This window comes from Micromys minutus (genome assembly GCF_963924665.1).
Source record: "Micromys minutus genome assembly, chromosome: 9".
NCBI classification, from domain to species: domain Eukaryota; kingdom Metazoa; phylum Chordata; class Mammalia; order Rodentia; family Muridae; genus Micromys; species Micromys minutus.
In genome coordinates, this window is record NC_137978.1 from 67,571,463 (window position 1) to 67,592,967 (window position 21,505).

The window sequence follows — 21,505 nt, forward strand, 5'->3', positions numbered from 1 at the left end:
AAACAAGAGTTTTAGGTGGATGGTGAAAGGGGCCATTGTGTGAGTGGAGGGGCAGCCTTACAGAAGTTGGGCAAGGCAAGGTGGAAAATAGGGGTTAAATTGATCTGAGAAGGCTGGGGGGAGAGGTGCTGTGGCTGAGTAATGGTCTTATATACACCTCCATCTGAATCTGGGGCATAGCCTTACTTCTTCCATCTTCCCATGAATTCTTCCCAGGTGATCTTGAGTATTCACAGGGACTCCTTAATCCAGACCTAAAGGTCTAGGATCTGACACTAAGCATGGCTCAAAGTGGCTTTGATGCCAATTTGTAGTTACCTATTGGAGAAACTTGGGACCTGGTGTGACTCTTGCTTTTGACCACAAGTTTTCAGCCATATGGACCTCACATCCCTGTCATTTGTCACAGCCTTATAAGGACCACAAGACCTTGATGGGGCTACATAGTGCTTCGAAAACTCAGGACCATATCCTGAGTCCTGGAGTCCATGATGGTGCCTTTTTAAAAGTAGAGATCTATACAGGTGTGACTGAGTTAGGATCTTGGGTACAGTTGCCTTGCATCAACCAGGTGTACTCTAAACCCAATGACTGACAACCTAAGAGGGAAGCAGAGAGAAGGGTATGTGGCTGCAAGACACAAGACCTGTGACTAAGAGGACATATGAGGACTCCCCTAGAGCCTTGGTGAGACCCAAGGGGCATACCTTGGAAAGTCTGGAAAACAACTGTTGATTTCAGCTACCCTCTAAATCTGTTCATCTTCAGGTTCTTTTGTGGTTCTGCCTATGTTAAGGGGCTCTAGCATTCCCTTAGAGGCTGGGCATGCCCAGTCACTCATATGGCTCTTCCCTTGAGGTCTCTTCCCTAGTTTAAGCAGCCATTGTGGGAGCTTGTGCTCTGCAGGTCTGGAGGAGCACCATCTCTCAGCTGTGCCTAGTGTCCTATGGGGATAGGCATGCCCCATAAGTTGTCATTCTCTATTTGTGGGACTGCTTACCATCAATGATCTGTCCTTCCTATGCTGTACTGGAGGCAGAGGTTTTTTGGTCAGTCCAGTGCTAGCTCAAGAGCCCTCTCTGCTCTAGACTAGTACAGTTGAGACTGCAGGTGGTCTGGGGCACACAGCTCTTCTAAGCACTGGAGTGAGTTATTGGGATTCCTAGCCTCCAGCCTGGAGAGGTAGCATACCCAACCCTGGAGAGGCTCTGGACAAGTAGCCAGCAGTCTGATCCTGGGTATGCAGGACATTTTCACATCACACTCTAGGATCTGGAGATGCAGCTCAGGGATGGAGCAATTGCTTTTACATTCACAATACCCTGGGCTTGGTTCCTTGTGCAAAATACCCAATTCTCACTCCAATGCTGACTCTTTCTGAGACACGAGCCCCCATCTTCACAAATTACTTGTTCTCAGTATGTTCTAGAGTGCATATTGCATACCAGTCAGTTTGTGTGGTGACTAGCTGGGTACAATGAGCCCTGTGTCTCTATTACATAGGTCTTCTATCTGGTGGGAGCACTGATCACTGGAATCCCTGTGTTCTCAGCTTGATCCTTTGCAAAGCTGCTTGTTAATGTTTTATATGGTTAAAATGAGGTGATCAAAGTACAGTTTCACAAACCACACAATTTATTACCTTATAGAGATTTTCTTTGCTTGCATTTTATTTGCAATGTTTGAAGAGATGACAGTAAGGAGATCACCTATTATAGGTGCACAATGGGCAGACAAGTTCCTCAGCCACATAGATAGAACTTACAGTGTAGGGTTCAGTTACTCATTGGGGGCACAGCAGGTTTCAGTGGGAGGTGAAATTCAGTCTTGCTGTAATGGTTCTTTGGAGAGAATGTCCTGACCAGGACTAAGAAACCTGTCAGGGCATTTTGGGTTTCTTCAAGAGGGCAATGGGTGAGGTAGGGCTTGGCTCTGCTGGATTCAGGCTGTACTGATGTTTGCAGGAGTCTTGGTACTGAAGCAAACAGCTTACACATGGGGTCTAAGAAGTTCATTTCCAGTTCTTGTCACAGTAAAACTCATACTCCTCATACAGCAAATGATGTAAGAGTTGGGAATCATTCTAGACTGACAGTTTTAGAAACAGCCTTTTGAAAATTCTCAGGGACATGGGGGTATAGGGGGTCTTTAAGATTGGGCTATCCAGCATCCAGAGTTAGATTGAAGGATGGCTTTCTAATCTTAAGAGCCAGAGGTGGGCTACATAGAGAGAGTTCATGAACAGGCTGATAATGCAAAGCTATGCAGCTTTCTGCTTATTCCTGGGTATGAGTCATTATTACTTGGTCTGGCACCTTGGCAGTGCCCCTGTCTCTGAAACCCATATACCTATTTTCTACCCTGGGTTTGGGCACAGTGGTTAGACCTGTTTTTATTCTCCTTGGGCCCATGACCTGAGAATTTTGGAGAGGAGACTGAGGACCAAGGTTTTAGATTTCCTCTGGTCCCATGCCAATGTTGAAAGCACAGGGGCTACAGAATCTGCAGCTGATACTGACTACAGCTTGAGGTCCCCTGTGTGGAGCCCAAAGGGCTATGGTGGGGGGCAATAGCACTGTGACAACCCACTGACTAGTCCTGAAAAGGACAGATACGGAGGCTTCAATCTGCTATGGCTAATGACAGAAAACTATCACAGGGTCAGAGGAAGGAAATCAGGCCCAGGGAGAACTGTAGATTTAAAGTGTGGTCTGCTTAGATAGAGGGATTGATGGCCCCAGCCCTGGACAGTTGTGATAGATGGACTAAGGCCTTGTCTCTACCCAGTGTCCGTGAGGTAGTGAAGATGTTGTCTCCAGCGGTGATAAGGCCATGGATGGACGGCATTACCAGACAGTATTAGACAAATGCATCCAGATCTAACCATGTCTGGTAAGACATCCATCAGCAGGCATTATACAAGGACCTCCCCATCTGGGCAGTTAATCCTGATTTGATACCTGTGGAGGGAAGGCAGGGGTTGGCTTTCTGCCTGCTCTGGTCCAAGGGCCATTCTTAGGGGTTCACCTTTCTAGGACCTGGGGCTACTCTATGAACTTTCTTACCAGTTGCCCCAACTCAGTTGCCTGTTCCTCAAAAGTGTGGGAGTCTGTGGGTGTAACAGGAGGGTCTTCTGCTCACTGTTATTTGGCAAATGCTTGTCACAGCACCTCTTTGTTTTTCTGAACGACTATCAGCTTAATGAGTAACATTAAAGCCAGGAACAGACTCCTTCCCCAGGAAGAGCCATCTAGGCTGATGCTGGGTGTGGCTCCCTGGCCTAGTACTCTGGCTTCAAGTAAAGAAAGATAAGAGGTAATCTTGGATTCTGGTTTGGGGCAAAGTTCCTGTTCTGAACAGCCATTTGGAGGGAATGATGACATCACAGTTCTGTGTACCAGGCTCAGGTCCCTGAACCCACCCTTGCCCATTGGTCCCATAGGCACTGATAAAAATAGTTCTTATACTAACAGTGCAATCCACTATGGGCTCCTTACCTAGCCCAGCATCCTCACAAACCCTGACGGTCTGTCTAGGTATCAGTGAATCCCCAAATCTAGCCAAAAGGAGAGTTGGCCAAGGTGGGCATTGCTGCTCTTGGAATGAGTGACAAGCTGCCTCTACCCCAGTACCCCTGCATGGTGAAACCATCCCTTGCCCCAACATGAAGTAATAGACAAGGGTTCCTACCTTGGACAAAGTCCAGCCCCCACTGACTGCTGAGCTGTAGAGCTGAGACCAGTCCTCTGCAAGCCCAGCACATCCACAACCTTGGCCTATCTGGAGTCCAGGAGCTAGGACAAGTGTGTATCATCAGCCTGTCTTCGGCGAATGGTGGGTCACCTTTGAACATCGTTACCAGACAGTGTTAGAGTCAAGCCAAGAAATCCAGCACTGTCCGGTAAGATGCCCACAGAGGCCCAGGTATGCTTTGGTAGAAGACACAGGGTAGGATACGTGGTTTCCACCCTCAGGGGAGCCCAGTGAAGACCTGATGCCATGAACAGCCAGAGACTGTGTATGCATTGGAATAAGCCAGTATAACCCTGACTCATACTGTCTGCTTTGTCCAAAGCAAGGGGACTGTGACACATTGGTTCAATGCGGATGTTGGAAGTTGCTGTTGGTCTATAGGTCAGTGCCCACTTAATGCAGGAAGGTAAGGCATCCCAGGTTTGAGTAGCCCGACTAGAGGGGTCAGTCAGTATACAGCTTCTAGATCTGGGTGAGGCAGTTTTTGGCATGAGGCCCTCTGAGCCCAGGCTGAGACTTAGCCCTTTAGAGCCTTTGTTGCAGTTCCACCCAGCCCGCACCTGCTAGGTGTGGTGGCAGCACCTGCCTGGGTGTTGTAGGCAGGACCCAGGTACCTGAATGTCCAAATTCCCAGGGTATTGGGAGGGGGCACCCCCAGGGCAATGGTAGGAACCTCCCATCCCAGTATACAGAGAGGCCCTCAGAGGTACCTGGTTTGGGAGAGCTCTCCCTAAAGCCCACCATTCCCTCTATCCCCGAGGTTAACTTTCTGCCCCATATCCCTATTTTGGATAGAGTAGGTAAGATGTGGAACTAGAGACCCTGGAGGCTGGAATCAGGCGGCTCCATTGCTGCATGCAGGGCTCCGCCGTCATCATTACCAGGCAGTATTAGAGATCAGACACTATCCAATGCTGCCCAGTAAGATGGCCACGGCTGCCCAAGTTGGATATGGAAGCCGCCTAGCAGGGAGTTGAAGATGACTAGATTTCATGGGCAGGGCCTGGATGTCTAAGTGTCCTAATTCCCAGAGCACTGCAGAAGGCCCTTCATTCTGGAGGGCAGACCCTGTAGCACCTCTCATCTCCAAAGATAGGTGTGAGGAGCTCAACAGCTTGAAGTAAAATCAAATTCTCTTTTGAAAATTAGATGGAAAATAATTAGAATGAGGGTCTTGTGGACCTTGAGGTCTGTTTGCCTCTCTGTGAGGCTCAGAGGAAGGGCTTAGTACCCATGGCTATAAATAAACTCCCCTGCCCAGCCAAACCTGGTCTGCAGTAGACTAGCTTGGGGCCCAGCTGAGAACTTTAGAGAGTCAAACAGTCCTTCTCAGAGGCTGACAACTCCAAAGAGCTGAGAGGCAGGCTGTGTAGAGTTCCATTTGACCAATGGCCAGGTCAGGATTGGGTCATAGATAGGCCCTCCATCTAAGAATAGTCATTACAGAATAACCTAGACATCAGACCTAGTCCCATTACGGCCCAAAGTGTATTTAAGGTTGATGAGGCTCACCCAGTGGGCCTCTGTCTTCAGGATACTGCTCAAGTCTACTTTCTTGCCCAGCCCCCTCTTGCCTTTTTGGGAGCCCAAGAAAGATACTGGGATGAGGGTTGTGAGACTTATTGTCTGATGGTTTGGGATCTGACACTTCTAGAACATGGGAACAGCAGCCCCCAACAGAAGTATAATAATGACATACCTATAGACAGGCAGTACCAAACCACATCTGCATATGGGTGTTTGGAACAGGAGTACTCTTTGATCCTCTTGTTGCTAAGGACATAGCCTGTAGTGCCCACACAGAGCCTACTCCAGGGATACTTGGAACTGAAAGAGACTCAGTCTGTGCCTCCACTCATCCCATCTGTCTTTACACAAGTATTTCTTCTTGTGTTTTTCTAATATCTTTTATCACAGCGGCAATACAAGTGGCTCAAGCCCTGTACTCATTTTCTTGGATCACAACAAAGGTCTCACTGCCTCCAGGCAGCTGCTGGTTCTCCAGCCTCTGTCCCTAAAGCCAGCATTCTCAGAGGACATGAACTGAGCACAGGCCTAGCAGATGAGGATGGACACTCTTTAGGAGCCTAGGCTTTTAGAAACTATACTAACTCTTTGTCTATCCCCTGCAAGGTTCCCATGCTCTCAAACACTTGCCAGATATACTCACTTTCCTTTCTCTGAGCTTTTTTAGCTCTATCCTAACAGACTCATAAAATCAGTGCTTCAAAAGTTTTTTTTTTTGTATTGTTTTGTTTTGTTTTGTTTTTGTTTTTTTTGTTTTTTTTTTTTTTTTTTTTTTTTTTTTTTTTTTTTTTTTTGAGCTTTGGAAAAAAGGCTTCTGTTTGAGAACTAAGTGGAATTTCAGTTATCCTTGTGGCTTCGGAGCCACAAACAGAACTGGATGAGGGTAAGCACCAAGGATGTCGTTTCCTTTTTCCCTTCTGATTGTGTCGAAGATAGAGGGAAGACAGAATGGTATCTAGTGATGAGTCTGGTGTCCCTGTGTCCTTGACTATTCAGAGTAGCACTTCTTAGGGAACATGGAAGGTTAGGGGACCCTGCCAAGTACAAAACTGGCCAGGCCGTAAGTCAAAAGGTCAGACCACCCTCTGTTCTTGCCTAGCAGGCTGAGAGATACAGGAGCAGGTGCCCAGACAAGTGTGTGCATATGTGTGTCTGTATGTCTGTGTGTGTGTGTGTGTTATGGTTGTGGGTGTGTGCGTGTATGTAGGACAACCTTCAAAATGCAGATTCTGTAGGTCCTCCAGCAAAACTTAAAGGCTGAACAGATTCTATAAGTCTTGAGTTGGGAATGGGTGTCTTGGTATCAATACACTGCTGAATATGGGGGGAGGGGTGTGACCTTGCAGGGGTAAGGAGAGCCAAGAATATGACAGAATTTCAGCCACAGGTCAAAAAGTGAAGAGAAAAAACAATTTCTATTTGGAGCCTGTGTGGTGCCCATCTGATCAGCTGTATCTTGAAAGTGAGGTTCAGGTCATGGTCTCCACAGCTAGTTAATTATCAGCATCTACTACGATTATTTTAGGAAAATTGAGGAATGGATCCAGAAGCCTTAAGGCTCCTCTGCAGCAAGCACCCTCCCCCTTTCCAGAATGCCTTGATCCTCACCTGCAAGTTCGGAGAAGGTTGGGGATTTGTGGCAGAGGAATGCAATCCCAGTGTGAAAAAGTAAGTCGCTGGTTAACTTGCCCAAAGGCCTTAATCAATGGTGAGGCCAGAGAACAAAGCTCTGAAATTCAACCTCTCCTACAGCAGACCAGCCAAACTTAGATGCCAGCGGCTGTGGGGGTGGGGGCAGGAAAGACTAGTCTTGTCTACACACTCAGGCTACTTCTTAGCGTCTGTTGGAACTACGTGTCTTCAAGGCAAAGCCGCCATTTCATCCACACAGCAGTCAGCATTGTCCCTTAGCCCTTCGGTTGTGTAGCACACCCTCCAAGTTCACTGCACCTCTGAGTACCAGCCTCCTGCGACTGGGGAACTTTCTTAGGCCATTTTACCTGATCCTAAACACACTAAGAATATCCTGACAAATTGACTTTGCAAATAAAATATTTGCAAATTACCAAGATGTCTGAAAATTAACAATGAACTATATCCATATTTTATGGCTTATTTGCATTTTCATAAATGCAAAACATTTTGCTTAATTCAACAATCTGCCAACTGGTCCAACAATTTTATCTAGGTTATCAGAAGAACAAAACAAAGCTGAACTACTTTTCTAAATGCTCAGCCTAAAAAAGGCTTAAAAGTCACCACATATTAATCAAAACACTGCACTCTTACATCCTATGGATTTTGTTCAAGAACAAACAACATACTCTATATTATGTTTAAAGAAAACTAACGTTACTTCCCTTCAACCATATCAGCTCCTAAGTTTAAATTGAGAGAGTTGGCCATTTGGGTACAAACTCTAGGCTGATCATGTCTAGACGCCATCACACAGGCTAGATGTTCCTCAAACCAGACATTTCTATAACTGGCTATTCATGGCTGCTGTGGTATTTGGCGTGTAAAGGGGGAAAAAATCTTTTAAATGGACTTTGGCCCTGATCCACAGTGATGGTTTGAGGAACCTGTTCTGTCTTCTCCAGTATGGTCCTGGCTTTGTTAGGAAATGAACAGTAAGAAAAAGCCAGAGTGAGAGACTGACCAATTCGGATTTCACATTGTCACCAACCTAAAGGTCTCAGGCAGCCTCCAACCACAGGTCACTCTGGTTATGACTGCTGACAAAGGCAAGCCCTTTCTTCCCAGCACAGAAACCAACTAACAGAGATGAGGTCTTCATGCCCACCAGCCGCACCCTTCCCTGCACCCACCTCTGAGGCGGCAGCCTACCATGGTGGAAAAAGTATCTCAGGAACAGCAGTGACTGCTTTAAGAAAGAACTTTTCAGAAGGCTGTATTTCCGGGAATGGCAGGAGTCTGCTTTCTGCTTTCCAGGTGCTTGAACCTACCTGGTCTAAAGATGCAGCCTGCGGACCCCTGGAGGTTCCCAAGCCTAGCCCAAAATGGCTCCACATCTGAATCCCAGCTGTAGCACAGTTGAAGGAGCCGATTTCTTCTTTGGAAAGGAAGACCTGTTCTGCTCTGCTTCCACCAATGCATAGTTCACTAGAGGCTGATCTGCAGTCGAAAGTCTGTCACCACCAATCTTCCTACTCCATGTCAAACACATAGGGACCCTCCAGCCTCTCCCTAAAGAGTGGTATTCTCAGGCCTGTCTGGCCTCCCTCCTACCTGCCCCTACCTGCCCCAACAGGTTCCTGACAGGATCTTCCACTGCTGCGCAGAACTACAAGCTGCTCCACCCCCCAGTACTAAGGCAGCACTGCGCCTGTGTCTAGAACCCACTAGGTGGGGTGTAAACTAAGGTTTATAAAGGATATGGAGAGGCTTGGGCATCCATCACCCCCATATACCTGTCAGCAGTGGTGGATAGTGCTGGACGGCCAGCTTTGGCATCAGCCCAAACTTTCCCTCAGCCAGGATTCAGCCTCAGGCGTTGTAGCTGGGGAGTCACAGGAAAGAGTGACTGTCTCCTCTCCAGGTGAGTCTCAAACACAAAGAAAACTAAGGTGCACGGTGAACTGGCACAGATCGCCAACCCAGGGACAACAAGGAGAAAAGAAACTGCTCTCGGCCAGGAAGGGGAAGGACAGTGTGGCCTGGGCTCGCCTTACATGTAGCTACTTACCCCGCCCAATGCAGGTGTCTGTTGCCTGCCAGCCAATCTCTGCTCCTGGCTCCCAACAGGTGTGTCTCCCGGGGCTCTGATTGGCTACAAGAGAGGCAGCTCTGGTGACGCAGGCAAGGGGGCGGTAGGCCCACACATTCCTGCCCCCACCTTGCCCGCCAAGCCCAGGTTGAACAAAAACCAGGGTAGGGAGGCCCATGTGGGACATGGTGCATGGGCAGCTAATCACCTAGGCCTAGGCCACGGGAGCAGCTGTAGGCAGCAGCTCCTTTCGAGATCCAGGAGCAGTGTAGGCTGTCTTAGAAGGGGAAAGGTGGGATCATGTATTGTATATATGCACTGGACCTCTCAGGCCCCAGCCGGCAACTGTGGCTACTACCTCTGACTGGATCTTAGCCTTTAACCTCAGCACTCCAGGTGAATCCCTGGGTTCAAGACCAGCCTAATCTACAAAACAAGTTTCAGGAGCTAGGACTACACAGAGGAAACCCTGTCTAAAAATCAAAACAAAACAACGACAACAAAAAACCAGTAACAATCAAATTAGTGGTGCAAGGTTTCTTGTTAGGGCTTGGAAGGACATATGGTCTCTGGTTCTGGGGCTGGGAGGGTTTGGCCCTAGAGTAGTCTAGGGATGAAACCATTGAGTCCCTTTCTAAGTGTTCCCCATGACTCCACCAGACATGTTTGTTTCTTAGGCTCCCAGGGGAAAGACCTATAATGAAACGACAAACGACCCCAGCAATTAGCCAAACCAGCAGAAGGATCCCAGGAGGCCCAACTATTTTCCATAACAAACTCAACAGCTCTGCTGGAAACTCCTAATTATGAAAGACCTGTCTCCTGAGCCCTAACACTCTGTGTCCCTCTATGCCTAGGAGTAGAGGGAGCATTGTAAGGCCTGCTGTCTCTGTCCTGTGTACAACCTTCAGGTGCAAACTTTCTTCCAGGGATAATGTGGCCAGGGAAGGTAGCCTAAATCAGGTAGTAATTGCCAGCACCAAAATTTGGAGTTAGGGCATTGCCTTTCAGTTGACTAGTCACTTATACTGAGAGTCCTCAGTCTACTGCCTGCCCTAGACACTCTAGTTCACGCCCCACTTGAGCTCAGCCTCCCTGAACTAAGGGGTTATGTTGGGGGTAAGGGGTGTCACATTCCTCTTCTTTCCCAGAAAAGCTGACCATACAACATAAGTTAACTCTGACTTCCTGAAACCCACATCCTCAGGCTGTCTCAGTTACCAGGACCCTCAACTCACCCTGATGTTCACTCAGCGTATCTGTGTTTGGGGAACAAGAATGGGGTCAATATACTCCTGGATACTAGTCACCTCACTTTTGGGAAGAATGAAGCTTTTCCTCGGATCACAAACCTAAGGATGTTTGCCAATAGGCACAGGAACAAGAGAGGTGTTTCTAGCTAACTTCCTGGCTCAGGGTTACCTGTCCTTGCTTAGTGGAACTATCAGTCATTTAAGACTGACATGATGAGGTGGGCTGAGATTGTAGATACTCCCCAGGGATAAGGAAAGCTACTATCCACAGAACCCAAGGATATAGGAGTTGGGGCAGACAGGACCCTTAGGTAGAGATCTTCAGACCTATGTCTACATAGCTTAGTTTTGATATCTGTAACTATCTGCAAAGTACCAAAGAGCTGGGACTAGAGAAGAGGTATAACATATTAGTCATAAGGGTTACTTGATATACAGGTCAAGGTCTAAGGGCACAGTATGACTGGGACTAGCTCTATGCTCTGGTAGGAAGAATAGGGGTTTTCAGACACTTTCTGCCCTAACTGGGTTTTTCCTGGGTGTATAAGCTTGACAGCAGAGGTACTCCTTGCCAAGATGGAGAAGACTCTTCCCCAGGGCTTTCTGGCAGGAACATAGCAGCCTGTGGAGGGCTCTGTCTCCCTGTCCTCTGCATCTTCAATACACTATGTCCATCAATTCCTTTGTCTATACATTCTCTGATACAGGAGATGCTATACCACCCAGCCTCAGTGAAAGAGTACATATACTGACTGCATTTGTACCCAGAGGCCACTACTGTGTCTGTGGGCACAGTCCTGAGCCCCATTTTTAAATGGACACAGCTCTTAAAGCTCTAATCTGTGTTCAGATGCTCTAGTTAAAGTCTATTGAGTCTATTGAGGACATTTCTGTGGCACGTCCTGGGAGAGCCTAACAGCCTTAAGCTGTGGTTCATATCCCTTTGTCTTAAGTTGGCACAGGATAGGTGAGCACCCTGAATGTCACATGAACACATATCTTCTGATGATATCAAAAGGACTGAGACTGGTTGAGGAGAAGAAGATCTGAGAGGCTCATCCACTTCCTGCTCACACGTACAGGCATCTGACTCTATCTGTAGGTGGGATCCTAGATAAATTGTTCTTTCCACCGTCATCAAGCTCTGTGTGCTACCAAGATGAACAGAGAGATGCTGTCAGTCCTAGGTCAGAATGCTGAAGATCTAGTGTAATCTCCCACTCTTTTCCTCTCCTGCATGGCAGAGGTTGTTCAATATAGGATGAGCATCAGAAAGAAGGAACTCTCTCAGATTGCAAGCTCAGGTCTCTTCCTTTCTTGTAGATGTATCAGAGAACCTCCTGTCTTCACCGTTTCCATTTATATCCATTGCCAGGGAGTCAGCACCTTCCACACAAACCCAGAAAGCTCTGGATAGGAGTTTGCCCTTTTAGCCTCAAAGTAGAGAGACAACCAATGTTTTCACAGGAACTCAATAAAATGGCTCTACCAGAGAGCTGCCAGAGCAGTGAGATGGAGCTCTGCACAGAAGTTCCTCTAGCTTTCTTGATCTCAGATGAAAATGGTCCAGATGAAGCTGAGCTCTGATCTGTTCTGGCCTAGGCCCTTTACAGAAGTTATGCTGAATCTCTGATGACCCTGTCTGTGAATGTTCTCAGGGAATAAAGTTATCTTTAAATATTTTCCTTGGCTGTCTTAAAAAGAGTCTGGACTGGCTGCCCACTAGATTCTTGCTCCTGCAGTTACCACCCATTGTTCCCGCATCTTTCTTCATTTCTAAATAGAATACAATGACCAGAGCTGCCTGTGTCTGTGCTAGCTAACTGGTCTAGAGAAGGCAATAATAACTCATCACAGTGTTTTGAGCAAAATGTTGAATCACCTCAGAATACCAAACTGCAGAGCTTCCTGCTTGAAGAGATGGAGCCTACGCTGGTCATCAAAGTCCAGATACAGCTTTATGGTAGGGTTCAGTAGGCCTAGGACAGTTCATCTCTTTCCAATCTTAAAAAAAAAAAAAAAAAAAAAAAAAGGTCCTACCACCTTGCTAATGCCCAGGTGTTGATGGCTGATTCTGAGCTCCCAAATGGATGGGCAGTCTGAGTTGTAGCAGGGTCTATCACTTTCTGTGTTAAAAAGCATAGGGAGAAAGCCTGGGATTCATGTCTGTCACAGATCTTTCAGGGCAGGTCTCAAGTCTCAGGAGTCCTTTTTTCTTTTTAATATATTCACCTGTCAAGGAGGTCAGTGGGTTTGGGGTACAATGAGCCAGCTACTGTGGCCTTGCTTGTCAGTTGAACTATTTCACACAGCACACCAGTCTTCTGCCAGCTGCACTGGGTGTCAGAATCTCTGTGAAACCAGACAAGGTTCTGTCTGGCCCACCTGCTGGGCAGGGCAGCGTTGCCATGGCAGCAGAAGAAGGATAGTGGGTGGGAATAGTAAGGAAGCTCTCCAGGGACCTGAAAGGCCTGGCAGCTCCCCTTTGTAGTCTTTCCTCAGAGGAAGGACTAGTCTGAGAGGGGTGTGGCAGAAACCCCCACCTTAGTTAGTCTGGTTTGGTTGAGTTGGCCTGAGGGAACCCAGCCCCCAGTCTCTCAGCCTTGGCCAGGCTGAGGCCTCCTTGGGTGGGGCAGACACAACAAAGGCTCATTGTGCTAGCAGCCCGGCTACTTCCTGCATGGCTGCCAGCCTTGCCAGAATCCAGAACACGCTGAGGAGGGGGTCTCACGTGCTGACAGGGGCTCACCTTCCCTCTGGGACAATCTGAGAGGAAAAAGAAGGGCCCTGGATTCTTTCTTAGGCACTGGCCAACTTCAAGGTTCCCTGACTCTGTCATGTGCTCAGAGATAGCTGCCAGCTTATCCATTTCTGGCTTCTACTCCAGTGTGAGCCTGAAACCTTGTCACTGGCTTTGGGCTCTTCTAACTTGCACACCAATACCTGGGGCAGATATGGTTAGATACTAAAGAACTACCTAACCAGACCTATGTAGGGCCTACCTTAAAGCCCTGTACCAGGGAGTTTAACCCAGATGGATCCAACTCTGTTACCTCAGTCTCTGGCTTTTTGCCACATGGAAGAAGGAACTCTGAGATCTCCTGTTGCTCTAGGGAAGGGTTAGTATCTTCTTCACTCACAGTGGACAGTTTGTGGGTTATTTTTGTCTCTCCCGGCTCTAGCCAGCACTATCCAACTATCCAGCACCATCTAGGAACATAGATCATTTCTTTTTAAGAAATCTAGGAAGAAAACTTATAGAGCAGTTCTGGGGCCTCAATACCCAGGGCCAGAAGAGCCCCATTCCAGTATTTGGAGCCCCATCAACCAAATTGGAGTTCTGCCCAAGACCAAAGGGTACCTGTTCTACCTCTTCAAGCCTCCAAGTCCCCTCTCCTATACTAATCTCCCTCATCTTCTCAAGAAGGCCCATGGGGTTGAGGAGACTGGGATATTGATAGAGTCCTATGTCTGTCTTGGACCTGCTTTCTGTGCTAAGTCCATGGGGCAGGTGCTTCTCAACATGCTGTTTCCCTCCTAAGGTTAAATATACCTGGGGAGTAGTCCAGACACAGACGTTGCATACATTTATCTTTATATCCAACTTTTCACCCATTTGTCTTCTGCAGCTCTGCCCATCCACTCAAGGGCCCATAGACTCATTGGCCATGGAAATCTCATGGCATGAGTGTTCAAACCCAAAGGATCACCCTGTTAATTTGAGGGTCCTTCACAGCTCTGCTGGGCCATCTTAGAACATGTGTATCATGTGACCTTAGGCCTGATATTGAGAGGTGGCACAGAACAGAGGAGCCAAAAGCAAGGATTCCCCCAGCTGCCCTCCTCAGTTAATCCTGAGCTCCCTTCCTCCCTCTACCTCTGTGATCTACACTTCAGAAATAGTCCAAGTGTGTGGTTGGGGCCAGAAGGACAGAACAGACTCTGTTAATAATATTGGACCAGGCCCTATAGACAACCTCAGCCTTGACATGTCTACCCTCACTGCCTGAGTCCTCCCCTGTTTCTTCCCCAGGCAACCATGAAAGTTATGGTACTTACCATAGCATCTTTTTAAATCTCAGGAAAACATGAGCAGAAAACACAGAACCTAAATTATAAAAACTTACATTCACTTAGACACAGCTTTCTTCTACAGCTGCCTGATCTGAGACTGTATACCTATTTCTTCTCAGGTGCTCTTTGGGATCTACCTTAATTCTCCATAACTCTACCCAGGTTTCCCAGAGGTCCAACCTGTGGTCAGCGACCTGAACTTTTTAGCCCATCAGCTTCTGATGTCCACATGCTTTACAGTTTTGTTCCACTCAGCCAAGGGATCATGAGTGTATTAAGCCTCCCCTGTGGAGATCATTTGCATCAGGATGCTAGTACCACAAGAAGAAAGGAAATTTGAGATTGGTGTTCTGGGTACTCTCTGGTCTAGCAGCTAAGAGGTCTCAACTCAGACTTCTTGCAGACTTCTAGTGGGGCAGAGGAGGCTTGTGGAGAGCTTGGTGATTGGTAGCTAGTACATTTGATGTTTCCCATTGATGGTAGAAACTAAGGCCAATTCATAATCTAATGTGCTATAAAGAATTCCAGCATTTGTCTGGGAAGCAGGTAATACCTCTGCAGAGAGGACAAAAAAAAAAAAAAAAACTATGGAAGAGCTGAAGGAAGTGATTCTTTTCCTGGCCGGCCTCCTTGGGCACCTACATACACATGGTACCCATACCAACAAGCAGATGCATATACATAAAATAGAAATAGATACATTATATATATATATATATATACACATTTTATATATATACACATTATATATATATATATATATATATATATATATATATATATATATATATATATATATGATTTGCTTTTGAGCTTTTATGTTCTCCTGCACAGGGACCTGCTTTTAGATGTTGTTTTTGTGTGTACATCAGTCCCTGGTATTGATGACCATCACATTCAGGCAGCCAAGCTCTTGGACATGAGCATGAAGTTCAGGATCTAAGATACCTCTGGGCCAAACCCTTTATACCAAATTCTATACTAAACTCAAAGAAACTCAAGGACCCTTCAAATAAAATTTCAGGGACTAAGGTATTATAGGCTCTTAGTAATCTCTCCAAGCAAGCAGCCCTGGAGCTCAATTGGCTCATGGAACCTGAAACCTTGCAAACCTCCAGGGAGGCTGGCTCTCTGGGGCTTGGAACAGAAGAGGAGATGGGTAGAGAAATCCCAGTTGGTAGAACCATGACAGCTATGAAAATCTGAGGCAAATCAGTCTCAACAAGCTCCAATTCAGCCTCACCCCTCCCAACCTCCCATCACCTAGGTTTCTGGAGGCACAGAACTCAGGATGTGAAGTCCAATAAGGGTATAGGAGTGGCTGTCCTATGAAGGGGTCGCTGAGAAGTTTGAGGTCAATTTACCATTCTGTTGAATAAGAGAAGATGCCCAGGATGAGTGGTTAGCAGGATTGACACTATTTGTCCTGAAAGAGAAACCTTGAGAGCTAATAGACTTCTAAAATAGGGCTTTGGGTAAATTCTGTGAAGGAGGAAGTGAGGTCAGAACTTTATCTACCTCACTGCCCTATACCTCAGAATTCTTTATACCTGGGGAAGGTAGGGGAAGTGGATAGGCAGAGCCACTTGTTGTTTGAGTCTGTCTGATTGATCCCACCCTCCTGCCTCTAACCTTCAGGGTTTCCCAGATTCCTTCTGTTTCATCCTAAACTCAAGTAGCCAGGAGTCCAGGTGGGAGCTTCAAGGAGGGTGTCTTTGGTGTTTTCTGGATGAGCAACCAAGAACTTGAAGCCTGAAATGTGTGCTCATGAAAGTATAACTCAGGGCTTCCATCAATCAAAGAAAATGGTTCCTATACAGATGGGTCTGCTTTTCACTGAACCCATGTCAGCTTTATGTTTATCTGGGACACACACCAGATAGTTTTTTTACTATCTGTTTTTTTGGGGAGGCTCTGATTTTGCTTTTTGCTTATTTATTTACTTTGAGACAGGGTCTCATGTAGCTCAGATCAACCTTGAATTCTCAATGTAGCTAAGGATAGCTTTGAACTCTTGACCCTCTTGCTTCTAACTGCAAAGTGGCTTATTGGTGGCTCAAGTCTGTAATCTCAGCATCAAGAAGGGTTTTAGGTTATTTTGGCCTACAGCGTGAGATCCTCTCTCAAAAATAAAACACAACAACAAAAGGTGGCTTTGAGCTGGATGTGGTAGTATATACTCATAACCCAACTTACATTAAGGAAGCTGAGGCAGAGGGATGCCTTGTGCCAAGGAAATGGATACCAGCTTGTGCAAAATATTGAAACACTTTTATGTAAAAAAGTACTCAAAACAAATAAATGTAAATAAATAGTTTTGATGCTAAGCCTTCCCCTGAGAGTGTAGAAAGCTGTCCAGGCTTTGATCAAAGCTGGAAGAAGAGGAGACCTATCCTTACTTCTGAGGCCAGGACCTAGGTGTCTCTGTGAGCAAATCTGTCCAGTGTTAATCAGTATACAGAAAGGCTATTTCTGTATACCCATGGATAGTGCTAGACATTGTATTTCCTGATATCTACACAAAAGTAGCACTGCCACATTGGGGAGTTGCAGAGAATTTAGACATAGCTGCTGGATACTAGCTTTTTCCTCACTTTTGGCTCTGCCTCAAACCCAAGCTCTGGAAGAATACAGCATTGGTACAGGTAACAGATTTGCGTTCAAAGGCAGCACCTGGAGCCAGCATTAGCATGTAATTTGAAAACATTAGATTCAGGAGAAAGATATGGGTTCTTGAGTCCAGGCTAGAGCCAAGCAATTGATAATAGTAGTGAGTCCCTCTCTTGGGGCAGGGAGTCCTATGGGACAGTATAGGATTCAAGGAAGCCCTCCAGACCTATGGAGTAAGGCCAGTATGCTGACCTTCACTTCCCTCAACCCCACTTCTCTGAGCTGGGTTCTGAGCCTGCAGGAAGCCTTGCTTGTGTTGAGCAAAGAGCATAGTAGTCCTGCTGGTCCTAGGCCTTCTGGCCCCTGCTTTTCTTTGTATGGGTTCCCAGTGGCCATACTGACTCCTAGGTCAAATGTCTGCAACAGAGACCTGCTGACCACCCTGAGCAGGAACACGACAATCCCAGTTACAAACACTCAAGGGGTGTTCAAGGCACTAACTAACTGAAAGCCAATAGAAACCTTGCCCTGTCCTACTTTGTGACTCCTAAGCGTTTACACTGAGCACTACACTTTTGTCCAAGCCAAGTGCAGTTCTGGGTGCCTGTAGAAGAAGCCGCACCACAGCAGCCACTTGGCTCCTAAATGCTCTTCTGACCTATCCTCCTCTTCCTCGCTATTAACCCCTTGTAACTCAGGCATCCGGTGCTTCCATCACTCTTGTGCCTTTGAATAACACACTTCACCTTGGCGCCACTGCAAGCTGTAGGTATAGATTAGAATATTTTATTTAAGGTCATAGGTAAGTGGCACAACATGGGGCCTGTGCAGCCTCACGGAGGTTAGATGGGGGTCAGAGAGAGGTCAGATCCAGTTAATAAATCAATCACTGAGGGTCATGCAGGTCTTCCTCTATTTCCAGAGAAGTAAAGACATCTTCTCTCCCGTGTGTGTGTGTGTGTGTGTGTGTGTGTGTGTGTATGTGTGTCTATGTGTAATTCTTTTGGCTGCTGTCATTTTCTCTGCAGAGTCAGATTTGGTTTTAGGTTTGACTGATTAGTCCATGGATTAGGAATTGGGAAAAGAGCTGGGGCATTAGTGTAGAGGGTGTGGACCAGCTTGGTGGATGACTTCTGAGGAAGAGGGAGGCAAGACCTAGAAGTACCAGATACCCTTAAAGTATGTGCTGCCTTAAGCAGGGGAGGGGTGTCTAGAGGTCCAGGCTAAGCGGAGGCTACAATGTGGAACAGATGTGGAGAGCTTAGCTGCTCTTGCTGCATGTGAGGTTAGGGGGCAAGTACAGGTAAGGTAAGTGGAAGCTATGTGAGCTTTGGAAGACCCGACAGAGAAGATGGAGTAACACTGCTTTGGACTAAAATTCTCTTTTCAGATGGCATAGCAGAGGAGGCAGAACCATGCAGAAATCCCACAGGAAGCAGGGTCCCCAGCCTCACAGGCTGAGGCCTCTCCCTGTAGCTGAGCTGAGGGAACTGAGCAGGTGCTCCAGTTTAAAACCAAAGCCCTGTGCCTGGTGACAGCTAGACAGGAGAGAATGCCACCCTGTTTTCTGCACTCCCCAAGCCCCAGGTGTCATAGCTGGGCCCCTAAGGCAATGTCTGATGCAACCTCAGCACAGAAAAGAGGCTGCTGTGGCCTATGGCCAAGCAGAAGGAAAGCTCTGTCATACAAAATTATTTTGCCCACCCTTGGGACCCTTGCTCCTGGCAGAGGCCTGAGCCCAGTGGACCAAGTAAAGCCCTTCAGCCCCTTTAGGCACCCAGCTGCCCAGAGCCTTAAACCAACCATTCTTTATGTCCTGATCCTCACCCTCCTCTGCACAGCAATTCTGGATTCTTAACAAGACCTTTGGGCCTCCACCTAGGTAATTGGTCTCCAAAGGAAAGTGTCATGGAGACAGACCCAGGCCTCAAGGGGTGGGCGGAGTCAGAAAATCACCACCTTTTTCTACTTTTGGTGTCTAATTGTGCTCAGGGGCTGCAACTCCCCAGCACCAAGAAGGCTTGTTTTTCAGAATACTGGAGTGGCATGGGGGTTCATTGGCTTCCCATTTTCAGACACAAAAGACCACTGTGCTCTGCCAAGTACTCAGATAAGTCCAGGTATCAGGCCTAGAGTAATAGGCCTAGGGTGACAAAGCTAGGATTTAGAGCTGAAGCTGTGAAACCAGCAAGAACTGTTGAGTCAGGCATTTGAGGAAGTTCAGTCATACTACTCCTAGATCCTGGACTAAGACATGTGAGGTTGGAGGATGTGTTTTTGTGTTTTACATTAGAGTTTATTTCTAATTGGGTCAAATTTGCATAGCAAAAAATTAATTTTTAAGGGGTGATTTATTGCCCTTTCACATTCAAAGCATTTCAGTAACCACCAGATCTAGTTCCAGGTCTTTTTATCATCTGAAAAAAATACCTTGAACAGTGTTCCTTGGCCTTACCACTCACCGGTCTCCATCTCTATGGGCTGAGTCTATTATGGGTATGTCTGAGGAATAGGTTACAGTACATACAATTATGACCTTTGTGCCTGGCCAGGGGACCCAGAGACATGCCCCCAATTCCAATCTTCCCATAGTTAAAAGTGTGGGCAGTTTTCACTGCTGTTTTTCATCCTATGGGCCTTTGTTGTGAAGGAAGACATACACCTGTTCATGGTCTATTCTATGGTTTTTGAGGGCCAAGATAGAGGGTCCCATAGGGAACCTCAAAGTTTAATGGAATCAGAGATGGCAGGCAATGAGAGAGCCTATCTCTGCCACAGCCTGGCCAGGCAAGCCTCATTAATACATGTGTCTCCATACAGGAAGACAATGTTGGGAAAGAATCCGGGAGTAAATATTTATTACAAAACTGTTATGTGTGGTGGAAAGGATGCTGCCAACCCCCCTATCATGAGGTCACCTTGTTCAAATTATGTGTGAACATGGGGTATCAGACCAAGTCCAATAGAAGGGGTGAGGCATGGGCCGGAGAGATTGCTCAGCAGTTAAGAGCACTGACTGCTCTTCCAGAAGTCCTGAGATCAATTCCCAGCAACCACATGGTGGCTCAGAACCATCTGTAATGGGATCTGATGCCCTCTTCTGGTGTGTCTAAAGACAGCTACAGTGTAGTTATATATAATAAATTTAAAAAGAAAAGAAGGGGAGAGGCAGAAAGAGATGCTGTGCTTTTATGGTCAGTGGGTGGAAGAAAGTCTCTTTCAGAAGTTTGAGAGCATGTTCAGAAACTGAAGGAGCAGAGATGAGCATGAGCATTAGGGGGCCAACCAGAGAGCCCCAAGCAGGCAGAACATGAGGTCCAAATCCAGGTCATGGCAGTTTGATGTGTACCCCGGGAAAAGTGAGTACAGACAGCCCTCAAAAGAATGGAGAGTATAGACTACCTCAATTGCAAGGAGAAGAGGGTGTCTCTAGATGTTATAGTCATCTGTAGAAACAAAAAACTGGGGAAAGATTGGCCACAGGCAAGGAAATAATTTTCCCAGAGGAGGCCATAGCAATTCAGAGTCTTGGCTAGATCAAACCTCAGGGGCCATCTCTCCACCTAAGCTCAGGCCATAAAGGAACAGGCTGGCTCTGATGGGATGTAGAACTCTGGTGTGATTTAAGCTATGGTATCACCTTTCCTCCTGCCAGGTGCCACAAAGAGAAGACAATCTGTCCCACCTCCAGGACTCCTGTGTAAAGGGGCAGATACTAAGCTAATTGCCCAGTACTGGTAACAGTGATGCCTAGAACAAAGTGGGTTGGTTCCAGGACTCTATCCCTCCCAACATGACTGCAATCTAAGTCAGGGGCCCATGCACTAGCTTTCCCTCAAGTCTTATTCTGAAGAGCCCCAGACCTTCCTCAAGAGTTACTTGTGGTTCTATAAATCTGGACTCTCATGGAGTCACTGCCTACCCATAATCATATGTGTTTCATGTACTTCTTGATGCTGGGATGCTGGGCACTACCCAGAAGTAAGAAGGAAACTGCACATGTAGGTTGTAAGCATGCATTTGCTAACAGGCTTGTGTGAGAAGATATGCATTCAAGTATATGATCATGGTTTTGTATATACTAGCAAGCATGTAGCTATACATATGTAGATGTTTGCATGAAGGCAAGCATCCAAGTGTGAAAACAGGTTTGTGGGAGAATGTGTGTATGTACTAGAATATGAACATGAGAACATGACTATGTACATACTGGCAAATATGCAGATACACATTCTTGTGATTGCAAACAGGCAGCCACATCTGACTGTGTGTGTGTATGAATGTATGTATATGTGTGTGTGTGTGTGTGTGTGTGTGTGTGTGATCCACATGCACTCACAAGCCTACTCATTACCTGCCACTTCCTTTTTGTTAGATGATGACAGTGAAGGAGCAATAGAATTATGAAAGACACACTATAGTAGTGGACCCACTTGATAGCCTCTGGATTTTATAATTTTTGCAAAGTGACTTTTCTGTGCTCTTTTCCTCAGGATCCCTTCCAGAGCCTGGAACAACCATCTACCACTTGAAATTAATGTTCAGGAAGGGCCCAATGTCT